Genomic DNA, 6,034 nt, shown 5'->3' on the forward strand with positions numbered 1-6,034 from the left:
GGACAGGGGACTCTGTGATGTGCAAAACATCTTTTATTGCAATAATCATATATCGAATACATTTAGCCAATTTTGGTTGTAACTTTGCATCATCGTAGTCGACACTGGAGTCAGAATCCGTGTCGGTATCTGTGTCAACTATTTGGGATAGTGGGAGCTTTTGAGACCCCGAAGGTCCCTGCGACATAGGGACAGGCATGGGTTGACTCCCTGACTGTTCCCTAGCTTCAGCTTTGTCTAATCTCTTGTGTAATAAGTTTACATTAGCACTTAAAACATTCCACATATCCATCCAGTCAGGTGTCGGCGTTGTCGATGGAGACACCACATTAATTTGCTCCTGCTCCTCTCTAGGAGAGCCTTCTACCTCAGACATGTCGACACACGTGTACCGACACACCATACACTCAGGGAATCCTCTTATCTGAGGACAGTTCCCCAACAAGGCCCTTTGGAGAGACAGAGAGAGAAAGTATGCCAGCACACACCCCAGCGCTATATGACCCAGGAAAAAAACACAATCATTTTATGTTTACCCAGTAGCGCTGTATTTCCATATATATATGCGCCTAATTATGTGCCCTCTCTTCTTTAAGACCCTCTTTCTACCGTGGTATAAGCAGGGGAGAGTCCATGGAGCTTCCCCTCAGCGGTGCTGTGGAGAAAATGGCGCTGGTGAGTGCTGAGGGAGAAGCCCCACCCCCTCAGCGACGGGCTTCTGTCCCGCTCAAATATAGTAAAAAAATGGCGGGGGCTCTTATATATATATACAGTGCCTAGCTGCATATATATTTATTTTGCCAAAGAGAGGTCTATATTGCTGCCCAGGGCGTCCCCCCTGCGCCCTTCACCCTTACACTGACTGCCGTGTGTGAGGTGTATGGGAGCAATGGAGCACAGCTTTACTGCTGTGCGTTACCTCAGTGAAGATCATGAAGTCTTCCGCCGCCTCTGAAGTCTTCTTTTCTTCTCATACTCACCCGGCTTCTATCTTCCGGCTCTGCGAGGGGGACGGCGGCGCGGCTCTGGGACGGACGGCGAGGGTGAGACCTGCGTACCGATCCCTCTGGAGCTAATGCTGTACAGTAGCCTAAGAAGCAGAGCCTATCAACTCACAGAAGTAGGTGTGCATCTCTCCCCTCCGCCCCTCGATGCAGGGAGTCTGTTGCCAGCAGGCTCCCTGAAAATAAAAAAATCTAACAAATATACTTTCTGTCAGGAAACTCAGGAGAGCTCCCTGAAAAGCACCCAGTCTCCTCTGGGCACAGTAGTAAACTGAGGTCTGGAGGAGGGGCATAGAGGGAGGAGCCAGTGCACACCCAGATCTAAAGTCTTTCTTAAAGTGCCCATGTCTCCTGCGGAGCCCGTCTATCCCCCATGGTCCTTACGGAGTCCCCAGCATCCTCTAGGACGTAAGAGAAAAATTATGCTTGCAGAAAAATCCAATTGAGTGATTAAACAGCTCCAGAGCTGCTCTGTAAGGCAAGTAAAAGGGTGTGGGCCCTGCAGCACTACCTGTAGTTTGCATTGTGCATTGGAAGCCTAGTTTGCTGTCTGTTTCCACTTCTTTTTTCTTGAGCCCCTCCCGTCTATACCCTTGTGCACTATCCTGACTTCTCCTCCCGTCTGCTTACTTTGTGCCTTCCAATGCACAATGCAAACTACAGGTAGTGCTGCAGGGCCCACACCCTTTTACTTGCCTTACAGAGCAGCTCTTGAGCTGTTACAGTGCCCAGCTGCTGCAAGAAATCAGCGTGAATGCTTCAGGGGCTGGGGCATGGCCAACATGAGCCCCACACCGAAGGAGGGTGGGGGTGTTTAATGCGAACTAGGGGTCTCGCACAATGCGAACTACAGGTAGTGCTGCAGGGCCCACACCCTTTTACTTGCATTACAGAGCAGCTCTGGAGCTGTTACAGTGCCCAGCTGCTGCAAGAAATCAGCTTGAATCCTTCAGGGGCTGGGGCATAGCCAACATGAGCCCCACACCGACGGAGGGTGGAGGTGTTTAATGCGAACTAGGGGTCATCCAAGTGCCGCAAAAGGCCGCCATGCCCTGCACGCCCCTTTTCTCTTTTCATATGCAGACGAGGGTTGAAGCCAACTTTGACCCACTGCTTGGATGACATCGCCATATGCAAATCCATCTGCTGCAGGCCTTCCCCCAGGAATGCTTGCACTAGTTGTTGCATTTGGTTTGTTGTTTGGGGGTGCTTCAGTATTAGGCAGCCTTCTGCCCTCCCATGTTCATCTGAAAATATGTGTTCTCCCTGCAGTTGTTGTCCCCAGATGAGAGTTCCCTTGTGCTGCCTCAGTTGAATCTCCTTTACTTGACAGAGATGTGCCTGAGCAGCGGCCCTCCCCAGCCCTATCCCAAATCATACTTATTTTGCATAGGAGATACCATGGTCATGAAGACTGTTCTCCCAGGGTGCGGTTCATTCATTGCATTCTGGGTATGCTGACCCCTGTGATTTCCCCAAATGTGGGAAACTCGACTGCATTATTTAATGCGAACTAGGGGTCATCCAAGCACCGCAAAAGGCCGCCATGCCCTGCATACCCCTTTTCTCTTTTCATAAGCAGACGAGGTTTGAAGCCAACCTTGACCCACTGCTTGGATGACATCACTTGCTGCCTTTCCAATGAAGCAAGTTTAATTTAATAATAGGTGAAAAACCATCCCTACAAAGGTGATAATCAGATACTTGGCTTTGTGGACACTTTTCAGAGCACAAATTTGTTAGCATAAAAATAAAGCCAGAAAATGAAGAGCTGTTTAATCACTCAATTGGATTTTTCTGCCAGCATATTTCTTTTTCTCTGCAACCCACTGCTAAATTGTGCTTTGTGGCTGTTTTTTTTATAAAATCACTTAATCAAATCTAACTCTGATTACATCAGAGAAGGCCAGGTTCCCTACACCATAAGAGGTGGTTTGAAATTTTTACTTGTCTACTTAAAGATCACCAAAATCTGATAACAAGGTCAATTACGTCCCTAGGTGGGATTGAACCACCAACCTTTTGGTTAACAACTGAACACGCTAACTGTTTGTGCCTCAGAGACACTTTGCGAAAGTACATACTGACAAAGGCTAATAAGCATTCATCTAGAACGTTTCCTAGAAAAACTTTAAAAAGTCAATAATCTGGAGAGTTTTTGTAAGATGTTTCTTCCATCAACCAATGAAGAAACACATTGGTACTTTCCCATGATGAGTGAGTGCTTCAGGATCTCTTGCACTTACATGTGCAGCAGAGTACTGTAATGGAAGCATGCTGGGTCCATAACCCAGAGGTAGGCAGATTGAAACTATCCTCTGCTATATGCATTGTTTTTTGTTAATTAAAGTAATCCAAAACTGGGATTGATATTTTTGCTCTTTTATTTTTACTTAAAGTACAATAACTTTTACCATTTTAATTTGTTTTAATAGTATATTGACAGTATTGTTTTCTTTCAAAAATCCACTTAATTTTCTTTACCCTATTATTAAAATGGTAATTGACAAAAACAAACTACATTGTCACCAGAAGAGCAGTACAAAATATACAAGTGATATATTAAAATCATCTTTCCAGCTTTAATTTCAATGATGCCTTGGTGCAACAATTTTGTGAGAAACATCTTCACCCATAAAGAAAGATTTTCTTAATTCCTTACCTGTGTGCTGATTAGATATCACCTTGTTTTCACATTAAACAGACTTCCCCTTGAGGAAGCAGCAAGGATGCAGTGACGTTTATGTTTCCTGGTGTCAACCTGTATTATTTCAGTAGACATTGAAATGAGGATGCATCTTGCTGCCTTTCCAATGAAGCAAGTTTAATTCAGTAATAGGTGAAAAACCATTCCTACTAAAGGTGTTAATCAGAGACTTGGCTTTGTGGACACTTTTCAGAGAGCAAATTTGTTAGCATAAACATAAAATCAGAAAATGAAGAGCTGTTTAATCACTCAATTGGACTTTTCTGCCAGCATAATTTTTTTTCTCTGCAACCCACTGCTAAATTGTGCTTCCTAGCTGTTTTTTATAAAATCACTTAATCAAATCTAACTCTGATTACATCAGAGAAGGCCGGGTACCCTACACCATAAGAGGGGGTTTGAAATTTTGACTTGTCTACTTAAAGATCACCAAAATCTGATAACAAGGTCAATTACGTCCCTGGGTGGGATTGAATCACCAACCTTTAGGTTAATAGCCATACACACTAACTGATTGCGCCATAGCGACACTTTGCGAAAGTACATACTGACAAAGGCTAATAAGCATTCATCTAGAACGTTTCCTAGAAAAACTTTAAAAAGTCAATAATCTGGAGAGTTTTTGTAAGATGTTTCTTCCAGCAACCAATGAAGAAACACATTGGTACTTTCGCATGATGAGTGAGTGCTTCAGGATCTCTTGCACTTACATGTGCAGCAGAGTACTGCAATGGAAGCATGCTGGGCCCATAACCCAGAGGTAGGCAGATTGAAACTATCCTTTGCTATATGAATTTTTTTTTTGTTCATTAAAGTAATCCAAAACTGGGATTGATATTTTAGCTTTTATTTTTACTTAAAGTACAATAACTTTTACCATTTTAATTTGTTTTAATAGTATATTGACAGTATTGTTTTCTTTCAAAAATCCACTTAATTTTCTTTACCCTATTATTAAAATGGTAATTGACAAAAACAAACTACATTGTCACCATAAGAGCAATACAAAATGTACAAGTGATATATTAAAATCATCTTTCCAGCTTGAATTTCAATGATGCATTGGGGCAACGATTTTGTGAGAAACATCTTCACCCTTAAATAAAGATTTTCTTAATTCCTTACCTGTGTGCTAATTAGATATCACCTTGTTTTCACATTAAACAGACTTCCACATGAGAAAGCAGCAAGGATGCAGTGGCGTTAATGTTTCCTGGTGTCAACCTGTATTATTTCAGTAGATATTGAAATGAGGATGCATCTTGCTGCCTTTCCAATGAAGCAAGTTTAATTTAGTAATAGGTGAAAAACCATCCCTACAAATATGTTAATCAGATACTTGGCTTTGTGGACACTTTTCAGAGAACAAATTAGTTAGCATAAAAATAAAGCCAGAAAATGAAGAGCTGTTTAATCACTCAATTGGATTTTTCTGCCAGCATATTTCTTTTTCTCTGCAACCCACTGCCAAATTGTGCTTCCTAGCTGTTTTTATAAAATCACTGAATCAAATCTAACTCTGATTACATCAGAGAAGGCCAGGTACCCTACACCATAACAGGGGGTTTGAAATTTTGACTTGTCTACTTAAAGATCACCAAAATCTGATAACAAGGTCAATTAAGTCCCTGGGTGGGATTGAATAACCAACCTTTTGGTTAATAGCCTTACACACTAACTGATTGCGCCACAGCTACACTTTGCAAAAGTACATACTGACACCACCCAGTGATGTAATTGACCTTGTGATCAGATTTTGGTGATCTTTAAGTAGACAAGTCAAAATTTCAAACCCCCTCTTATGGTGTAGGGTACCTGGCCTTCTCTGACGTAATCAGAGTTAGATTTAATTAAGGTGCGCAAGGGCATAGAAGGGAGCGGTTTAAGAAAAGAGAAGTGGAAACAGACAGCAAACTAGGCTGGAGAGAGACCTGAGACAAAGAGATCTGAATTATACGAGAGCCGACCAGGGGAAACACAAATTATGCAGTCAAGTTTCCCACATTTGGGGAAATCGCAGGAGCAGCACACCCAGAGTGCAATGGGTGAGCCTTGCCCTGGGAGAAGCACCTTCATGATCATAGTATCTCACCTGGCAGGTAAGTAGGAGTTGGGCTAGTGCTGGGGAGGGTCGCTGCTCGGGTACGCCCCTGTCAAGTGAAGGAGATCCAACTGAGGCAGCACAAGGGAACTCTCGAAAGAAGAACAAGGCTAGAGGAAGATCTGAGACAAAGAAATCTGACTTTTACCAGAGCTGACCAGAGGAAAGCACAAACACAGTCCCCCACTACCACCAGGAAACATTAACGCCACTGCATCCTTG

At 43.1% G+C, this 6,034-nt stretch overlaps 1 non-coding gene and 1 pseudogene across 1 annotated transcript; one reads left to right on the top strand and one right to left on the bottom strand.

The window, feature by feature from the left end:
• The first annotated feature begins 2,380 nt into the window (after window positions 1-2,380).
• Window positions 2,381-2,559, top strand: LOC135005989 (U1 spliceosomal RNA; annotated as a pseudogene).
• A 3,096-nt stretch (window positions 2,560-5,655) lies between these two features.
• Window positions 5,656-5,818, bottom strand: LOC135005799 (U1 spliceosomal RNA). The gene has a single exon (XR_010206323.1). It is a non-coding gene; the product is annotated as a U1 spliceosomal RNA (small nuclear RNA).
• Window positions 5,819-6,034: the final 216 nt, after the last annotated feature.

Source organism: Pseudophryne corroboree, unplaced genomic scaffold, assembly GCF_028390025.1.
Source record: "Pseudophryne corroboree isolate aPseCor3 unplaced genomic scaffold, aPseCor3.hap2 scaffold_207, whole genome shotgun sequence".
In the NCBI taxonomy this organism is placed as follows: Eukaryota; Metazoa; Chordata; class Amphibia; order Anura; family Myobatrachidae; genus Pseudophryne; species Pseudophryne corroboree.